General features: G+C 40.5%; 1 protein-coding gene across 1 annotated transcript in view; it reads left to right on the plus strand.

Moving 5' to 3' along the window:
• The window catches only part of nrg3b (neuregulin 3b), a gene marked incomplete at both ends in the record, with an annotated part of 418765 nt that overhangs the window by 171251 nt on the left and 226785 nt on the right, over positions 1 to 20729 (plus strand).

Genomic DNA, 20729 nt, shown 5'->3' on the forward strand with positions numbered 1-20729 from the left:
TTGCCGATTTACAATCTCACAACACATTGCATTTGCCTAAGTCACTTATTTTGGGCTCGAGACCTAGTTGCTTATTTCTCTTGCAGAATCTGGCAACACTGGTGGTCAAAGGATCTGGAAGGGTACTATCGTGTTGTATGTCACATTATATACATGCCATAATACACTATAATGTGTGAATCATCTTATTTACTATCCCACAAATACTGTATCATATTATAAATACTAAATATACATATACCACCAACTATGGGATGCTCTTTGCCACATGCTATAGTCAATGCTGTATGGATTATTATAGGATGGTGTGTAGGAGTATATATGTATGTGGGTGGTGGTGTGTATGTATGTGTATATATATACAGAGCAATACTATAAACATACCTGTATGAATATGGGTAGGTGTGTATGCAGGGCTGTATTAGCCATTGGGCCGCCGTGGCCCAGGGGCCCTTGGCTCTCAGGAGCCCTTCGGGGGAACTGGGCCGCGCGGCCATCGACAATTTTCTAAAATGAAATGTATAGGTTAATCAAATATCAAATGTGTGGGCCCCTCCTCTATATTTACAGCAGTGATTCTCGCTGGGTTTGAGGCCCTGACAAGGGCTCCTGGGGCCCTTCAAGGGCTCCGGGGCTCCAAGGGCTCCTGGGGCCCTTCCATATATGCTTGAATATGATTAAGTTTTTTTTTTTTAGGGGGGGCCCTAAACAATTGGCGGCCCAGGGGCCCGTGCGGGGGTTAATCCGTCCCTGTGTGTATGTGTGGGTGCATGTATGTGTGTATATTGTGTAATAATATATACGTATGTATATATGTAAGTACCCCAAAAAAGTAGTAGCCAAAAAAAAAGTGCTTCTCCCTAGCCCTTTTTCGGCCCTCCTGGACACTGCTGGGAAAATAGTGCCGATTTGTGAAATGTACTTCACTACTTATGTTATGTGTCCATTATCCGAAAAAATAAAATAAAAACTAACTGAAGGGTTAGCCAGCGGTCAGCTTGACCTCAAGCTCCCAGATTCAGAGTTCGTATAAGGAAATTGCATTCTAGATCAGGAGCCCGTGACTAAATGTAATTTTTCTTTTTTCAAAGCAGCAGTGTGCATGCGGGGGGGTTCAATCCAGTTCAACTGTATTATCCTTTCACCTCGCTCGGCTGCACAATAAAATAACAGTTCACAAGACAATCTGTCATGTTGTCAAGCCAAAGCACAGCGCTGACAAATCAGGAACCATAACAGTATAGTTATTAATATATTTCTCTACACAATGCATACCCACTGCCCCCCCAAGGCACTGCTCTGTGAATTTGTGTTTTAACACATTAAAGCCGGGAACGCATCTGTGTTATTTTTTTTGTATTTCTTTGGGCTATTCAAAAATAGCAGATCTACAAGCTCATAGCGCGGCTATGAGCTTGTAGATCTGCTATTTTCTTTAAATTGTGAAAAGTTGTGCAAATATTTGAATATATATTTTGACAAATGTTTGCTTCTGGGGATCCCTATTTCAAAATGTTTTAAGATGGGGGTCCGCAGCCAAATATTCTTTATGGGAATCATTGACATGAAAAAGTTTGAACGACTGATATAGAAAAATGTTTTTTTTTTTAAACTGTAGGATTAAAAGACATTTGTAGAATCCGCAAGAAGATTTCAGTTAAAAATGTTCACTTTTAAAAATGATGTTTATTCCAAAGATTTGCACACATTTTCACGATTTCTGCAAAAATAGCAGATCTACAAGCTTGTGCCGCGCTATGAGCTTGTAGATCTGCTATTTTTGAATAACCAAAGAAAATCTAAAAATGACACACAGATGCGTTCCCGGTCGTAAAGGGTTAAGACGGATCATTATATTGTAGCTGCAGGCTCTTGCGCTAGCTAGCAGCCTACGTAGGCTGAAAGTAGGGTGATGTCGTAAGCCTCTACTTCAAAGGACACATCACCCAGCCATCCATTCAGACGTATGTCTCTGGAGAGACAGACTGTTGACTCTCACAAGTTTCAAATGCTTCCGTCATATTAGTCGAAAGCGCTGACGACGCGAAAGAAACACAACGGCGGATGTCTGTCTGCCTCCCACCCCACTTCTGTTTGGTCTTTGCAGTCGCATACAATTTTGTCCTGCTGTGAATCTAATTAGTCGATGTGTTTTAGCCAGTGGTGGAAAAAGTACTCACTTTTTTACTAAGTGAAAGTATCAATACTGCAATATATAGAAATATTCTGTTGCAAGTAAAAGTCCGGAATTCAAAATGTACTTGAGTAAAAGTACGAAAGTATTGGCATCAAAATGCACTTAAAGTACCATATGTGCAGAATGTCCCATTTCAAGTTTTCAAATGTATACAAAGCTTTTGAAAATAGTAGATAGCAGCACAATGCGTTGCATCGCGACACATTGTGAGCTTGTAGATCGGCTATTTACAAACAGCCGAAATGTATATAGGGCTGAAGTGGTTAATGTACGTTTTGTGATAATAATCAAAATCTACAAAGTAACTAGTAACTAAACTTTTCAAATAAATGTAGTGGAGTAAAAGTACAATATTTCGATCCGAGATGTAGTGGAGTAGAAGTGAGCGTATTTGGAAATTGGAAATACTCAAGTAAAGTACAACTACCTCAAAATTGCACTTAAGTAAATGTACTTAGTTACTTTCCACCACTGATTTTAGCTCGCTGCTTAGCAGAAATGGAAATTCAAAAATGTATTTTGAAGATGTGTTTAGATAGGCGTATTTTTTTGTGTTTTTATGGTTGTTTGTATAGTCTGTTGGGTGTTGTATGTCTTATGGTGCACCACAATGGAAGCAAGCTTACCTACCTATGATAACTTCCGTTCGCGACTTTCAGAAGGCATTGTTATAGACTCTATATAACATTTAAAGATTGTAGAATAGTTGTCTGGCTTTAGAGGCCAATTTCGATGCGACTTTCTCTCTGTAATGTTATGCAGTACATTGTGTCCTATCCTGTCACGCAGGAAGTTCATATGAGTGGCCTGTAGTTTCGCTGTTTTACCCCTGCTGGTGTCAGAACGATTTTTTCTCCATTCAAGTGGATGGGTTTTTGACGAACTTTAGAGTTGATTTTATTACCTTAATAAACATTGTCATAAATACTATATGCTTCCAGACGCTAATTTAAAGTATTCTCTCAATCACCATGATATGCATTTTGGCAAATTATGGTCCCACTTATTTTAAAATTATTGATGATAAAGTAGGGTATGCTGTAGGAGGGGCGTGGCTACCATGTGATGATTTGATTGACAAGCAACACAACCAATAGCATTCATTCCCCACCCCCGCTCTGGTCCCAAACAATAGCATTAATTTCCATGCTCATAGGATATGATGCGATATAGAAAGATGGCGGATTTGAAATTGCTGAAAAATAGGCTTCGTTTACGGTCTGGGGGCGTAACTTTGTCCATTTATTTTTTACAATCTATGGTGAAAATCCGACATTGGACTGTTAACGCAGTACACACACACGTACAATAGAAAACGGATACTTTTATTTCACTTGATCGCATCAAACAGCTTGTGAATAGCACTCTGAAATCTGTCTGTGAGTCCTACAGTGTTGCATTGCTGATTTGGTACGTGGTTGCACTCTAATTTAATGACGTAACGCGCACGTCGCTTAACACCTATACACTACAGGTCACACAATGGACAATTGATGCATCTAGGCTCATTCCTATGTTAATCCTATGTTAATTCATGCTGGTGTGACAACCGGCAGTCGCCAGCCTTTTTAACTTTGTTGAGGTGTGAATTAAAAGTTGTTTTAAATCTATGCATGTGCGTGCGTGTGCCCCTGTTCAAATAGATTCCTGCACGGCGTGCAAGGCCGTCGCATGAGCAATGCAAACCCCGGTGTCCTATGAATGTTCTTGTGTCTGTCATCTTTTGTAATCGTGTACAGTATGTATCAATTTCGCTGCTATGATTGTTGGTCCTTTAACCCATTAAGACCTGAAGCCGATTCTACAAATGTCCCAACAGTTTTCTGAAAAACTTATGTTTCTATATCAGTGGTTCTGTTCCAGGTTCCCCCCAGAAGCAAAGATCGGAGTTAAAAATGTTCGCTTTAAAACAATATATATTCAAAGATCTGCACACATTTTCACGATTTTTCAAAAATAGCAGATCTACAAGCTTGTATGAGCTTGTATATCTGCTATTTTTGAATAGCCAAAGTGTAAAATAATGCTTTTTTAGCTCAAATGAAGAAGTGACACAGATGCGTTCCAGGTCTTAAAGGGTTAATCAGGGCGTCACTGAAAAAAAATTGCTTTCCCGGAATAAACAAAGATGAAATGAAACCATGAAATGTACCATACTTCAGACGAACCACTGTACTTCTCCAAAGCGTTGCTCGTGGAGCTGCCTCAGACATCCTGCTTGGATGCAGAAGAAGGAATATTATCCAGCCTGATGGTTGTGCTGTGGGATTTAACCCATTAAGACCGGACATTAGGGAAAGCATCTGTCATTTTTAGATTTCTTTGGCTATTCAAAAATAGCAGATCTACAAGCTAGTAGCGCGGCACCGAGTGCCGCGCTACTAGCTTGTAGATCTGCTATTTTTGAAAAATCGTTAAAATGTGTGCAAATCTTTGAATATATATATATATATTCTTTAACTCAAATCTTTGCCTCTGGGGGATTCTACAGATGTCTTCTAAACAGTTTTTCTGAAAAACGTATGTTGCTATAATATCAGTGGTTCTCAAACTTGTTCAGGTCAAGGACCCCCCCAAAATTATATGTATTTGGCCGCGGACCCCCATCTTAAACAACATAACATAACACAACAACACAACATAACAGGGACCCCAAAGATTGGAGTCAAAAATGTTCCCTTTAAAAAATACACATTCAAATATTTGCACAAATTTTCACAATAAAAAAAAAAAAGCAGATCTACCAGCTCGTAGCGCGGCACTCGTCGGTGCCGCGCTTACAAGCTTGTAGTTCTGCTATTTTTGAGTAGACAGAAATAAAAAAAAGTGACACAGATGCGTTCCCGGTCTAAATGGGTTAAAACAGCATCTGAGGTGAAATCAACACCAGTCTATTTCCTACCGGACGCCCCGACAGCGGTAGCCAATGTTTTCAGCCGGGCACAATTCAAACTCAAGCGTGTGGGGGCCAGGGGACCATAACAAACACGGTTATGTCTGTTTTTAAAAAAGAAATTCAATCACGCCCGAGTGTTATCTTCACCCGAGGCGGCGTAATCTTGGCGTTGATGTATCGCTTTCCATCTCTTTTAACGTACCGCGCACGCTCGCTGCGAGGCTATCGGAAGAGCGGGGTGTGCAATAACATTGATATAAATATAGGATGCGATTGGACTGTGATAGGGGACTGTGGGCAAAGTGATGGTGCAAAAAAAAAACACGGAGTTGATGCGTATAGTCAGGGCAATGTTCTACCTATGTGGTAGACGCAGGGTCCCTGGCACAACATGTTTTCAGATGGGGGTCCGCAGCCAAGTTGGGAATCCTCGAAATGACAATTTTTGGGAACCCCAGTTGGAGAGAGCTGATGCCTTTTTAGCGGTGGTGGAAAAAAGTACTCAAATCTTTTGCTTAAGTAAAAGTATCAATACTGCAATGTAGAAGTATACTCTGTTACAAGTAAAAGTCCGGAATTCAAAATGTACTTAAAGTACCAAAAGTATAAGTACTAAAATGTTTGAAAATAGCAGATCTGCAAGCTCACAACGCGTCGCGATGTGACGCGTTGTGAGCTTGTAGATCGTCTATTTTCAAATAGCCTATGTAGAAGATAGGGCTTAAGTGGTTAATGTACGTTTCATGATATCATAATTTATATCTGAAAAGTAACCTTTAACTTAAGTTTCAAATAATTCTAGTGGAGTAAAAGTACAATATTTGCCTCTGAGATGTAGTGGAGCAGAAGTAAAAGTACAGAAAATGGGAAAGTACTCCAGTAAAGTAAAAAACTCCTCAAAAGCGTACTTAAGTACAGTACTTGAGTACATGTACTTAGTTACTTTACACCACTGCTTTTTAGAAGTCCAATTCCTACACTGCTTGAGGCGACAGTGTCTCAGGTGGTAGAGTGGCCGTCTCTAGGCGGTCATCCATGGCTTCTCCTTGCTTTCTGTAAAAGTGTCCTTGAGAACACCAAAGGACACTGAACCCCTAACTGCTTCTGATGAACAGGTTTGGTGCCTTGCATGGTTTCCTCATCCGTCGGTGTGTCAGTGTGTGTGTAGCCTCGATCTCCAGGCTTTTATTGTTTAGTTTTGCTAAAAAATAAAAGCCTGGACCAGCGCGTCGGTGTACCCGGTATAGGAAGTGTTTCATTTCCCCAACCAACCAGAGTGCATTGGGCGTCGCTCGTAATGTTGTGTTGGCGGGGCGGGGGCTGACGGACAGATCGGTGAACCAATGGGATCAGGCGCATTCTCTCCATGCTGATTTTAAACCCGCCCCTCTATACACGAAAGCAGGAAGGCTAGTGCAGCCTAGTGTGTGTGCGAATGGGTGAATGTGATGCACATTGTAAAGCGCTTTGGATAAAGTTGCTTTAGAAATGCATCCTTTACTGTCTACTTGTGTGTGTGCGCTGCTTGTCAGTAATCCAGAGGAACTGTTCAATGGGCTGAGGTGCTGAAATGTACGGAGCTGTCCAGTGCTGAAAGGAAACAACTGGACAGTTACGCAGCCAAGCTTTGACTGATCAATGAGTCATTGCAAGACAGACACGCACGCACGCACGCACGCACGCACGCACGCACGCACGCACGCACGCACGCACGCACGCACGCACGCACGCACGCACGCGCGTACGTGTCAGTACTGACCATTTACTGTTCATGATATGGTGTCAAAAAAAATCATAATTCTGATTCACTGCATTTCCGCGGCCTGACATGACCTGCCGTCTCCTGTCAGAAAGTTTGCAATTGTTAGTGTTTGTCCAAACCGATGCTGACGCAGCATGCTGTCAGTGTTGTGAGGAAAAGGAGTCATGCCCGAATGGTTCAAGGCTACTGTCAGTCGCTCGTTCCTGCCTTTCTGCTTGTCTGAACATCTCCCTGGTGGGACCTCGGGCTAGACGTTAGCGCCCCTCTAACTGATCAAAGGTCACTGCTTGGCATGGCCGTGGCGTTGACCCGAGGCGTGTGTGAGTCTCTGTTGAAGCTGGTGAAGTCTAAGCCCTTTAGACGCGGACCAGAGAGACTCGTTCATGGCTTCACCCCGGGCACACGATGACTGACACAGTGTGTTTACCTTGGATGCTTAAATGAAATGTCCCACTTCAGTGCACAGCTTGTAGGAGCGCTGTGGTATGTTCACACCGCCTCGCTTATACAGTATGAAGGGCTGGACTGGTCACGGATCAGAGGATGATACATGTTTATTCATGTTTCTGCAGAGTCCAAAGCAAAAAAGTTCACTCAAACTTCATTTGGTTAAACTTCCGAATTGCATCGAGGGAGAGGGAGTGCATTTGCTTTGGCAATGTAAATGTGTTTTTTATCATGCCAGTAAAGCTGCTTTGAAATGAATTGAATTGGTGAGAGCCACGCCGTTATTTTTAAAGCTGGCAAGTTGCAAAAACATAACATATTTGTTGGGTAGCAATTGCAATTAAATGAAAAATCTCACTCAGTTACAACCGCGGCCATATCTTTTTACAGAGTCGTTTGCGGTTCATTCCAGGTATTTGAGTTCATTTTAGGTTCCGGCTGTACATCACACCCACTGTCCTCTCTATTGGATTACACACTATACTTTTAACCCATTAAGACCGGGAACGCATTTAGATTTCTTTGGCTATTCAATAAATAGCAGATCTACAAGCTAATAGCGCGGCACTGAGTGCCGTGCTATGAGCTTGTAGGTCTGCAATTTGTGGGGAAGAAAATCGTGAAAATGTGTGTAAATCTTTGAATATATATGTATACATTTTTAACTCACTACTCACTGCTCATTTTGGGGGGTCCTTGACATGAAAACGTTTGAGAACCACTGTAGCATTTTTTATTTTATTTTTCAAAAAAAGTAGAATCCCCCAGAAGCAAAGATTTGAGTTACAAATGTTCGCTTAAAAATATATATATATATATTCAAAGATTTGCATGAATAAAAAAAAAAGCAGATCTACAAGCTCATAGCGCGGCACTCGGTGCCGCGCCATGAGCTTGTATATCTGCTATTTTTAAATAGCCCAAAGAAATCTAAAAAATGACACAGATGCGTTCCCCGGTCTAAATGGGTTAATTTTAGACTTTTTAATTCTACACAAAAAATTATGGATTTTCTGCTGACCCATTTTCCAGTCGCTCTCCTCATGCGACACGGTTATGAATCAGAGCTCAAGACATTGGTGTAGGTTTATTTAAGCCCTAAAGCCTTTAAGTCGATTAACTCCCATTGTTAACGTCAAGTCCTCCGGAGTCGGCTGAATAGCATCTGGACCTTAATTACAAGTTACAATGTAGATGAGTTGACTTGTACAGCGGTTCTCAAACTTCTTCATTTCATGGACCCCCGGTGTGTTATGCATTAAAGGGCTAGACCACTTTGGTAGAGGTTTGGGTTGTGTAGTTACCTTGCCATGATGTAACTCCAAGAAATAAAAAAATAATTGAAATAGATCATTCAAAATTATGCTCCTCATTGACTTACATTGTACACTGAAACGGCTCTCAAAGTCACTCTTTTAGCACATAAGCGAACGCAAACAAAGTTGATTCAGACAAAATAGAACATCACCAAACCCCAGTACTGTTTATTTTTTAAATACAAATGTTAACTTCCTGTTGATTTTACTATTTGAAGATCCAGATCCACGGATCCAGTCTGGGGTTTCTTCATAATAAAAATGGCAAAATCAACAGGAAAAAAAAAACATGGTTTTGGTGATGTTCTATATTGTCTGAAACAACTTTGTTTGCGGTCGTTTTAGTGCTAAAAGAGTGACTTTGAGAGCTCATTTACCATATACAGTAAAATGTAAGTCAATGGAAGGAGCATATTTAGAATGATCAATTTCTAATCACTGGAGCATTTATTCTTGATTTCTTGAGTTACATCATGGCAAGGTAACTACACAACCCAAACCTCTACCAAAGTAGTCTTGCCCTTTAAGGCCACGGACCCCAATTGGTTCCATCTGTACACTCTCAGAGTTAATGGTCCATTTGGTTCCTATCTATCAATCATTTAGCTGAGGACCCCCTGGGACCCCTTCAAGGACCCCTGCGGGTCCCCGGACACCACTTTGAGAACCACTGGTCCTGTACATAGGAAATTGTTTGTATTTATTTACTATTGCGTTTCTTTTTTTGTACGTCTGTGCTATGCGCTACCCTATACAACACCTTCAGTGATTTATCATTTTGACAGATATGTTTATGTATATGCATTTTCCATTCAATACAAAAATCAATCAATTTACGACTCTTGGCTACACTGAAATCCTTAGTGTTACCGTAGTTTAACGTAGAGGTCCATTGGTTCCATTTGTACCCTCTCAGAGTTAAATTCACACTCAGAATTGTATAGGGTACCTTCCCTTCTATCTATTATTGTATTTGTCAGAAATGAGATGGAAGCTCTAGTCTTCATTTACAGGATTTGTTCTGCTTGACGCCTCCAAGGCCTGAACTGAATATTATGTAAAAGAGCCTTCATGTGGGCTGTTCTGTCTGCTGGGACCACTCGTTTCTATGCCTTTTGTTTTTTATTTATTTGAGGTACGTGTGCAGTGTTCTTATTTATTTGAACTACACGTGCAGTGATTTTTTAAATTTGAACTACATGTGCAGTGATTTTATTTATTTGAACTACATGTGCGGTGGTTTACTCTTTTGAACTACACATGCAGTGAGTGGTTTTATGTATTTGAACTGCATGTGCAGTGAGTGGTTTCATTAATTGAACTACACGTGCAGTGGTTTTATTTATTTGAACTACACGTGCAGTGGTTTTATTTATTTGAACAACACGTGCAGTGGTTTTATTTATTTGAACAACACGTGCAGTGGTTTTATTTATTTGAACTACATGTGCAGTGAGTGGTTTTATTTATTTGAACTACACGTGCAGTGAGTGTTTTTATTTATGTTAACTACACGTGCAGTGAGTGGTTTTATTTATTTAACTACATGTGCAGTGGTTTTATTTATTTGAACTACACGTGCAGTGAGTGGTTTTATTTATTTGAACTACATGTGCAGTGAGTATTTTATTTATTTGAACTACACCTGCAGTGAGTGGTTTTATTTATTTGAACTACACGCGCAAGTGAGTGGTTTTATGTATTTGAACTACACGTGCAGTGAGTGGTTTTATTTATTTGAACTACACGTGCAAGTGAGTGGTTTTATTTATTTTAACTACACATGCAGTGGTTTTATCTATTTGAACTACATGTGCAGTGAGTGGTTTTATTTATTTGAACTACACCTGCAGTGAGTGGATTCATTTATTTGAACTACACGTGCAGTGGTTTTATTTATTTGAACTACACGTGCAGTGAGTGGTTTTATTTATTTGAACTACACCTGCAGTGAGTGGTTTTATTTATTTGAACTACACGTGCAGTGAGTGGTTTTATTTATTTGAACTACATGTGCAGTGAGTGGTTTTATTTATTTGAAGTACACGTGCAGTGAGTGGTTTTATTTATTTGAACTACATGTGCAGTGGTTTTATGTATTTGAACTACTGCAGTGGTTCTATTTGCTCTGTCTGAAGCTTTTATGTTTGGCCTTTGGTTTGTTATGGTTGTTAAGACGGCCACTGCTTGGCCAGGCAGTCCAGGCCTCCCTAGGTAAAGACAATATTAAATATCAATGTGAATATTACGGGAACATTCAGAGTTACTCAGATGTCAGACCAGGGCATCTGAATCAATCAATCGGCCATTTGAATAGGTGCTTCTCATCAGACAGTCGGTCTTAACATCATGACAGGCAGTGGAGTAAAGTAACTGTACTTAAGTACAATTTTGAGGTAGTTTTACTTTACTGGAATATTTCCAATTGTCTATACTTTTACTTCTACCCCACTACATCTAGGAGGCACATATTGTACTTTTACTCCACTACAATTATTTGAAAACTTTAGTTACTTTGCAGATATAAATTAATACATTATAAAACATACATTAACCACTTCAGCTCTATTTTATACCTAGGAAAATAGCCGATCTACAAGCTCACAGCGCATGCAAGCTCACAACGTTGTGAGCTTGTAGATCTGCTATTTTCAAACATTTTATTACTTATTTTTTTGGTACTTTAAGTACATTTTGATACCAATACGTTTGTACCTTTACTCAAGTAAATGTAGAATTATGGACTTTTACTTGTAACAGAGTACATTGCAGTAAGTTCTACATTGCAGTATTGATATGTTTACTTAAGTAAAACATTTGAGTATTAGTAGTACACATTTCCACAGCCTCTTTTATCCCTTGTGGGAGTCAACAGGAGTAGTCGGGCAGTTCTTTGGATGGTCACTTCATACTAGTCGACAGGTGACAGTTGAGAAAAGGCCTGTGATGAGCTATTCACTGACTCAGCAAGGGTTTGTGAAAGTAAACTTGAGAAACCCAAAAGTCTTGTTTTCCTTTTTGCCCCCTTTTCTGTCCAATTTAGTCGTTATGTCAATGAATTCCTCCAAACACACATTCGTGGGTTGTCACCGCTGTTGTATACTACTGACTCACCTGCCAGTGAGGAGCCCCCACCGGGAGGACGTAGAGCCTTTTGTCCTACTCTGACAGGTGTCGTCCCAGCCCATAGGATTACGTGCAGTGATATCACCCTCTCTAACTGGCTTCCCTCCCCCGAACACGGGCCCCCTGTGGGTCCCCAGCCAAATGATTGGTACATCAGAGAGTGTACAAATGGAACAAAATGGACCCGTAAACATTTTGGTTCCGCTCTCAGAGTTACGGGGGTCCGGGGGCTAACGCATAGTAAACTTTGGTATAATTTTTTTTTTGAGAACCGGCGCTATATAGAACCAAGGGCTCAGCATCCTGCTTTGAAATTGAGTCTATAAGAAGTGACGGTTCATATGAATGGCCTGTAGTTTTGCTGTTTTACCCCTACTGGTGTCAGAAGAAATAACTCTCAATGCAAGTAGGTGGGTTTTTGCCAAACTTTAGACTTCACTGTAGGCCTATGACCTTAATAAACATTGTCATAAATACTATATGCTTCCAGTCGCTAGTTTAAAGTCTTCTTTCAATCATCATTATGCGTTTTGGTAAATTATGGTCCCATATATTTTAAAATTGATGATAAAGTAGGATATGCTCTAGGAGGGGCGGGATGATTTGACTGACAAGCTACACAACCAATAGCATTCATTCAATAGCATTCATTCCCCGCCCCCGCTCTTGATTGACAAGCTAACCAACCAATAGCATTAATTTCCGGTTGCATAGGATATGACGCGATATAGAAAGATGGCGGATTTGAAATGGCTGAAAAATAGGCTTCATTTGCGGTCCGTAGAGTCTATGGGCGTAACGCTGTCCATTCTTTTTTACAGTCTATGTATAGAACATAGAAGTAATGAGCGCCCTTCTTCCACCTTGGTACTTTGTAGAGTCATAAAAGTCATCATCAGAGTTCAGACTGAGCTCCCTGTAGATGCAATTAAAGCCTCCTCCTCTCCTCTCTTTCCTCTAAAGGTTACAGTCATCATCAACACAGTAATGATGATGAGGAAGGAGTTGAACTTGCTCCGTGATTTTGTTTCATATTCTCAGTGATCTCCTGTTGAGTCTATTTTGCATGTGCTTGATTGTAATTATTGATGCATCTAAGGTATGGACAATTAGTCTGATATATGATTGTAGTGGAACGCAACAGTAGAAAGCATCCTCCTGCAGTTTAAATGATGCATCATCTCTGTGTGATAGGGGGGCACAGTGACGCAGTCGATAGCGCTGTCGCCTCAGAGCTAGAAGGTCCTGGGTTTGTGTCTTCTCCTCCGCGTCATCAGTGCCCATACCCTAGGTGGGGTTGGCGAAAAGGCCTTTCTGTGTGGAGTTTGCATGTTCTCCCCGTGTCTCCTAGGGTAGGTACCCTCACAAAAAAAACATGTGGTAATCCTGCTCTCTATACTGCCTCCCCCTGGTCAGCCGTGGCGCCTGATGGAGGGGAATGGAACTGGTTGGAATAACGTGTTTCTTCCACGCGCTACGTCCAACCGGGGACGTCCCCCCCTGTCAGGTGATAAGAAGCGGCTTGCTAGCTCCTCATGCATTGAAGGAGGCATGAGCTCAGTTCTGGGCTCTCCCTAGGCTGGCAGAGGGAGAGTAGCGCCCAGGATTACATAGGCAATTGGCACTGGGTGAAAAAAATGGGTTACAAAAATCGTGGGATAAAAATGTAAGAGAAAAAAAAAATCTGTGTGCGTCTGCATCTGTCCGTGCGTTGGTTCACGCATCACAAGAACCGTCCGTCCGGAAACAATACTTGACGTGACCCCCCAAAATAATTATATTTGAACTGGGGACCCCCCACCCTGATAAGGTACTCGGTTCCACAGTTACATATTGTGAAAATAGCCGATACAAGCTCACAACGCCTCGCATCATTCCATAGGCTGGTGACCCTACAGGCACGCCGGTCTAGTAATGATAATCACCACATGATTGAGGTCATGCATCATGGAGTTGATGGACTTCCCCTCCTTCCTTGTCATTTGCATCACATCATGACCAAGACATATTACACACACACACACACACACACACACACACACACACACACGCACACACACACACACGCACACACGCACACACACACACACACACACACACACACACACACACACACACACACACACACACACACACACACACACACACACACACACACACACACACACACACACACAGAGGGTGCGAATAGCCTGGCAGAGATTAATTAATGCCTACAGTAGCTAATGTTAATTGAGCCTCTGCTTGACATGCAATTTATCTACATACACAGCAGCAGCCAGGATAGAAGATTGTTGTTGTTGTTGTTGTAGGCTATATTTACTCTTCATTAAAATACAAAATGTACTGTAATGGCCATAGCTTTGCTTTCATATCAGTTTAATAATACTTCATATTAATATTAATTTAATACAGTGTTTCTCAACTGGTTTCATTCTGGGAACTCCCTTTTATGTTGACTTTTATGCTGTCAGTAACCAGTAAGTCCATTGGCACAATATTCCTCTGTTAAAGATGGACCATGGACTCATTTATTGTTTGGAGCATCTGCTAAATGGCTCAAATGTGAATCCATTTAAATATGCCCACTGGTTAATTGGTTATAAAATAACCTAAAATAACCATGTTATGCAGCTAAAAGATAATTGAGAGTGAACTTCACCAGTTTTCAAGCTAAATTGTGTGATTCTAATGTGAGGAGAACACTTCACAATGTGTTCTGTGTCTATAGTCTAGAGCTCACTCTCTAGGTGCTGGAAAACACTGCTAGTCCTTAAAGATAGGAGGTAATTATTTTCCTTTTGTTTTTGTTAATCCCAAATTACTTTGTTCTAAATTGAAAAATGTGCTCATGTACTTATTGCCACAGACAGAATGGCTCAAACAGTGGTATGTCTACAATAAGTAATGAGAAATGTGGTTTACATTGTTATGGTGGGTTTATCCAAAGTGCTTTATAATGTGTGTTAAATTCATCCACACACACACACACACACACACACACACACACACACACACACACACACACACACACACACACACACACACACACACACACACACACACACACACACACACACACACACTCACCAACCTGCTCATCAAGATAAGATGATCACTTTACTTTTTTTAATTTTTAAAATCAAAACATATTCTGCTCTAATCAAGTGTTAACTTATCTGGTCTATTATGTGCTTGTCATTATAAAAATACAGTCTGACATTTCTTTATTAGGAGTAACCCCTCGAGATGAATCATCTCGTTTTCGAAGGGGTCCTCAAATTACAAAATACACTTCATACATTAAGACAAAATATATTTTTACAGACAAATCTGACAACAACAACCAGACAAAACAAACGAAACAAGACAAAAAAAACATACAACGATAACACAACAACAACTACAACAACAGTACACACGTATATGAATCATTGCATCATAGATCAGTTATAATGATGATTAGTCGAAACATGAACAGGTTTCGAAAGGTGAGAGGACAGCGCAGTTTTAAACAATTGAAAAGATGTTATTGAACGAATATGAACAGGTAGATTGTTCCAGTCAGAAGGAGCTTTAAAAAAAATCTGAAGAGTACTGCAGCACCTACATATTCCCCCCCCCCCCCAAAAAAACGAATCCACATGCGTAGTATGCCAAATCTTTTAGCATGCCAAACCTTGCGTGCCAAATCTTTCAACCTTTCCTCCCCTACCCAGTGTGCATGCCTGCTGGTGGGTAGAGCGGCTTTCTAGTAATCAGAAAGGTCAGCGGTTTGCCCCCTGGCATGCTGCTGCCTTCTGCGCCGACCCAAATTCTATTTTGAGAGAACATTACAGTAGTGTATTAGTCATAAATCCATGCATTCATTTTTCAGCATCAGCCGGAGAGAGGAACTCGTGGCAATATGTCCTAAATAGATAGAATGTTTTTGACCTACTCCTCGCTGTTGAGTGGAAGTTAATTTTAGACGTTTTCCTCTCTCTGAACCTCTGCATCAATAACTCAAATATATCGTTTTATCTTCATTCAGCTGGACGACGCCCCATGCATTTATCTCAGAAATGCACTTCACTAAGGCGTCAATGGGGTTTAAATCAATAATTTTTTACACTCAAATAATTGCCAAAACACTGAGATTGCGGTGATAATATAACCTATTAAACATGTCATCTGTAACATATTAAAAAGTGATACCAATAAATATGAACTTAAAAGTACTCTACGTCAGTTCCTTTGATCCAAGACCGAAACACAATCGATGGATTGATCGTTACAATAAACACGCCGATGCTCTGAAAACACACGTGGGCCCACCCACCTGACCACTTAACACGGCAGCCAAACGGCTGCCGTGTTAAGTGGTCACATGGGTAGGACCGCGAACGCTTTCGAGATTTTCAAGTCGGGCCCTTGATCCAGAAAAAGGTCGAGAACCACTGATCTAATAGGGCGCCGTTTCTCAATGTCGGGGTCTTCTTTGGTCCACCATGGTCGTCTAGAGGTGCAAAATTGACCTTTTGGTTCCATTTGTACGCTCTCAAAGTTAAATCAGTAATGAGGGTTTTACATTATTATTATTATTATTATATTATTATTAAAAATAGGGATTGGTGTAGTGTTTCAGCAGAGGTGTGTGTGTGTGTGTGTGTGTGTGTGTGTGTGTGTGTGCGCGTGCGCGTGCGCGTGCGTGCGTGCGTGCGTGCGTGCGTGCGTGCGTGCGTGCGTGCGTGCGTGCGTGCGTGCGTGCGTGCGTGCGTGCGTGCGTGCGTGCGTGTGGCATTATGCGTTTACCAGCAGAAAATTGTTTTGGCCCCTGCGTGCCGCTTCAGTCAACAAAGCAAACATACAATGTTGCATCCGCAATCTGATGCGTGTCTCTACTAAGCTCCCATACAGGCTGTCATGCCCCCCCCCCCATACACACACACACAGGAACAAGTCAATGAGAAAAGGGGGGATGTGTCTCTGAACCAATCACAGGAGAGGACGGGACAGCCTCCCCTTCCTTCACGTCTCATTGACTTTTTGTTTTCTCTGGCTAATCTTTCCTTTCTCTGCTTGTTGACCCCGCCTGATCTCCGTTAGTCCCCCCCCCCCCCCCCCCCCGCCCCCAAAACACACATCCCATCCATCCTGTGCCGAAGCAGTCGTTACGGACCCCCGCCAGTCCCTGCTCACACCTCACTCGTTTCAATAGAGAGATGGCAGAAAACGCTGTCATGAAACTGTGTGTGCCCTTGCGATTGGGAGAGGGGAGGTCGCGGTTCGATTCCCCGGGCCGGGTCACGCCAAAGAATATAAAAATGGGACCGAATGCCTCCCTGTGATCCCGGGCTCCCCCAGAGTTGGTGTCGAAGTGTCCTTGAGCAAGTACGCTGAACCCCTAATTGCTCCCCATGAGCAGGTTGGTGCCTTGCGTCATGGTTTCCTCCACCCTCGGTGTGAGTGAATGGGTGAATGTAATGCACGATCATTGTAAAGCGCCTTGGATAATAGCGCTATTAAAATGCACCATTAATACCATATATTTATTTACTTGTACATCAAGCCGCCTCACACCAGTGGTGTAAAGTAACTAAGTACATTTACTTAAGTACTTTACTTATGTGCAATGTTGAGGTATTTTTACTTTAGTGGAGTATTTCCAATTTTCAATACGTCTACTCCACTACATCTCAGAAGAAAATATTGTACTTTTACTCCACTACAATCATTTGTTAATACAGTTACTAGTTACTTTTTAGATTTCGATTTGTATTACTAAACATACATTAACCGCTTAAAGGGATATTTCACTTTCAAAAAAACTTTTGGTCATTTTATCATCTACTCAGGCCTTTGTGAATGCCCCAGACAGTTTTTAAGATGCATTATATATTCATTATTTAGATATTTGATATTCATTTTATCAGACACGCCAGACATTCATCAAAAACACCCGTCCTAGGTTCTGGTGACTCATCCTGCCCTCCTAATGCGTGAGGGGGCCGTGTTTTTTCAATTACTTTTTTCATTTATTTTTAATATTCTTTTTGGAAAATGAAAAAAATAAAATACAATACAACATTTAAATAAAATAAATGAAAAAAGTAATCGGAAAAACACGGCCCCCTCACGCATTAGGAGGGCAGGGTGAGTCACCAGAACCAAGGACGGGTGTTTTTGATGAATCTAACATTTAAAATGGATTGGTTAAAATGGAGTTTGAAGTTACAATGGGTTTGTATAGGAAGGGGGCGTGTCTGATAAAATTAATATCAAATATTTAAATAATAAATCAAGCAACTTAAAAACTGTCTGGGGGGGTTCTCAAAGGCCTGAGTAGATGATAAAATGACCAAAAGTTTTTTTGAAAGTGAAATATCCCTTTAAGCTCTATATATATTTCTGGCTATTTTCAAAAGATGTTCATACATTTTGAAAATTTTAAATGGGACATTCTGCATAATGAGTACTTTTACTTGTGGTACTTTAAGGACATTTTGATGCCAATACTTTTGTACTTTTACTCAAGTAAATTTTGAATTTCTGACTTTTACTTGAATTTTTACTTCGTCTTGAGTATTTCTACATTGCAGTGTTGATATTTATACTTAAAGGGATATTTCACCAGAACCAAGGACGGGTGTTTTTGATGAATCTAATCAATTACACACCCCATGAAGCCTTGAATTCATGGAGTTGTTTTTTTGTCACATTCCTAAGCCAATAATGTGATGACCAATGGAGACGCCGGTCATCAAATTATTGGCTTAGGAATGCGACAAAAACAAAAACATCTCCATGAATTCAAGGCTCCATGGGGTGTGTAATTGATAAAGAAAAAGTCATTTTGGGGGTGAACTATCCCTTTAAAGTATGTACACAGTCTTGTTTTGTGTGTGTTTTCCAATTATTTTGAATGCACAGAATCAAATGTTTTATGGTCATGATTCATCAGGAGTATTAGTTGGCTTGGTTCCAGGCTTAAAACTCCCAATAGAAGGATTTTATTAAAAGTCCACGGAGAAATTAATGGGGTTTCTACCTCCGGAACCTGCACCGGTCATAAACATGGCGGTCACTGCGGAGCTCAATAGTTACGTAAGAATGAAAGAAAGGGCCTTTCTTTCATCAACACCAGACAGTAATTAAATGACCATTAACCCATTTAGACCGGGAAAGATTCTGTGTCATTTTTAGATTTCTTTGGCTATTCAAAAATAGCAGATATACAGGCTCATAGTGCCGCGCTATGAGCTTGTAGATCTGCTATTTTTGAAAAATCTTGAAAAGTTGTGCAAATCTTTGAATTTTTTAAAGCAAACATTTGTAACTCAAATGATTGCCTGGGGATTTTAATATCTTCCAAAGTTTCTACATCACTGGTTCTCAGGAACCCCCAAAATGATATGTATTCGGCCGCGGACCCCATCTCAAAATATGTTGTTCCACGGACCCCCAGAAGCATTTGAGTAAAAAAAAAACACTTTAAAAAAGATATAGTATATTCAAAGATTTGACACATTGTCACGATTATTTTTCAAAAATAGCAGATCTACAAGCTCTCGGTGCCGTGCTATGAGCTTGTAGATCTGCTATTTTTGAATAGCCCAAAGACATGTTAAAATGACAGATCCTTTCCGGGTCTAAATGGGTTAAAGCCATTCATTAGTAAAGCGAAGCAAAAATGCATTGTAAAACCCAAGAGGGGAGGACATGCTGTTGTGTATGTAGCTCTGGCCCCCCGCTGGTGAAAGAAGGGCTCATTTTAATAGATTGGAACCATTAGCCAGTTGTATGTAGCGATAAGCCCACGGAGAGGAACAGCAAGGTCCCATTCATCATAGCAGGAAAAGCTCCCATTTTGATGAAGCTATTACCATGCATGTCGTTGCTGTCAGGCGGAAAACTTGTATCTCCATATTTCAACTTTTTTACGTTTTTCTCATAAATTAACAGTGGTGGAAAGTAACTTAAGTAGTTTTACTTAAAGTTGTACAATGCAAATTCACAACTAACGATTTTTAGCAACCTCTGCTGGTCACTACCGTCACTGCATACAATTTCCGTGGTCCTCGATTACCCAGAATTCCATTCGTTTTCACCGGAAGCCGGAAGCGTTTCAAAAAGCGATCTTTTAATTGTTTTATACTATCTACGGATCGTTTCTCTTAGCCAGTGGAGCATTAGTTACCATGAGCTGTGCTTTCTTTTTCTGTTCTTTTTCGATCTTCTAATCCTACATTCTCTTAAATTCAGCGTGAGGTTCCTATTTGTTATTAGCGCGATAGTTCCTGGCCAAACAGGAAACCGTTGCGGTAGTTCCTGGCCAAACAGGAAACCAGTGCATTTCCACCTCCGTTTTCCGGCCAGATGACGTCATTTCCCCGGGAAAGTCCCCCCAGTTCAATATAAAATATATAAATAAAAGGCTTCCGGGGGTGAAATTCATGGAGTGGGTGTTGTGAAACTTTTGCCACTCACAAAAGATATACAATTTAACTTTAGTTTTGTTGAAAACGTTACCTAGTATGCCTTTAAGTACAATTTTGAGGTATTTGTACTTTTCTTGAGTATTTCCAATTTCCAATACTTTTACTTCTACTCCACTACATCTCGGATTCGAATATTGTACTTTTACTCCACTACAATTATATGAAAACTTTAGTTACTAGTTACTTTATAGATTTTGATTATTATTACAAAACATACATTACCAGCCCTATATACATTTTGGCCATTTGAAAATAGCCGCTCTACAAGCTATCAGTGCATTGTGAGCTTGCAGATCTGCTATTTTCAAAATATTGTTATCCATTTGAAAACTTGAAATGGGACATTCTGCATAATGAGTTATTTTACTTTTGGCACTTTAAGTACATTTTGATGCCAATACTTGTGTACTTTTACTCAAGTGCATTTTTAATTCCGGACTTTAACTTGTAACAGAGCATTTCTACATTGCAGTATTGATACTTTTGCTTAAGTAACCATTGTGAG

Source organism: Gymnoscopelus braueri (genome assembly GCF_963280865.1).
Source record: "Gymnoscopelus braueri genome assembly, chromosome: 17".
Taxonomy (NCBI): domain Eukaryota; kingdom Metazoa; phylum Chordata; class Actinopteri; order Myctophiformes; family Myctophidae; genus Gymnoscopelus; species Gymnoscopelus braueri.